Source organism: Octopus bimaculoides, chromosome 2 (assembly GCF_001194135.2).
Source record: "Octopus bimaculoides isolate UCB-OBI-ISO-001 chromosome 2, ASM119413v2, whole genome shotgun sequence".
Lineage (NCBI taxonomy): Eukaryota > Metazoa > Mollusca > Cephalopoda > Octopoda > Octopodidae > Octopus > Octopus bimaculoides.
This window is the reverse complement of record NC_068982.1, coordinates 146,981,811-146,982,859: the sequence shown is the minus strand read 5'-3', so window position 1 is coordinate 146,982,859 and position 1,049 is coordinate 146,981,811. Positions and strand designations below refer to the sequence as shown.

The 1,049-nt window shown below is 37.1% G+C and overlaps 1 protein-coding gene across 2 annotated transcripts in view; it reads left to right on the top strand.

Annotated features, from left to right (window-relative positions):
- LOC106874939 (transcription factor Sp8) overlaps window positions 1-1,049 on the top strand; it is a 230,571-nt gene that overhangs the window by 129,633 nt on the left and 99,889 nt on the right. The gene's annotated exons all lie outside the window — the stretch shown is intronic.

The following is a 1,049-nucleotide window of genomic DNA, read 5'->3' as shown; positions in this document are numbered from 1 at the left end:
CTTTTATTTTCCGCCTAACAAATCCACACACGAGGCATTGGTCGACCCAGGGCTATAGTAAAAGACACTTGTCCAAAGTGCTGCTCAAGACCACATGGTTGGGAATCAAGCTTTTTAAAATTGCACCCATCCCTGCGCCCATATTGTTCTTAATTGTTTTTTGTTTTTTTTTTCTCTCTTTAAATAAATGAGTTCATTACTAATTGCTATACAGAAATTCAACTTCGTCCTTCCGAATTTGAACTTCAATTCCCGTTGAGATTTATCTCCCTCTTTTATTGTTCTGGCGATTAGGGGTCAATAAGATGAATAATGCCCAAGGATCTGGGGGTCGATTCACCAATTATTTCTATTTACATGGTCATCAGTTTGCTTGTGTGATTTTCCTTGATCTTTATAACCTTTATAGATTTCTCTCTTCTTTACATGTCAGTTGTCAAAGAGAGGTGATGGAACCGATTACATCGTGACAGGGACGATATCCGTTCCCACCCACTATAGAAAGAGAAAGAGAGAAAGAGAGCGAAAAGGAGAGAGAGAGAGAGACAGACAAAGGTGAGATAAAAGGCCACGACGAACCCCGTGGGACTTGAACTCGGGACACAGAAGGGCGTAACTGCGTAACTAGTCGCGTTTTGTCGTTTCAGCAGGTTTTAACCGCTGTTATATTCATAGATAATCAATATATTTTATAGGTGTGTATGTCTGTGTGTGTGAGAGGGTGTGTTTGTATGTGTGTGTATACATGTACATATATATATGCATATATGTGTGGGGGGTGTGTGTGTATGTATGTGAGGGTGTTTTGAAAACAATAATAGATTATATGGGAGCCTCTAAGCAGTTGCTTACTCTGCTAGAAATAACAACCAAATTCATATTGTACCCCAGCATTAAAAAAATCTAACAATGTTTCGTTGTATACATGCGTGCATATGTGTGTGTATGTGTGTGTGAGTGTATGTGAGTGTGTGTGTCTGTTTATATATATGTATGTATGTATATATATATATATATATATATATATATATATATATATATATATATAT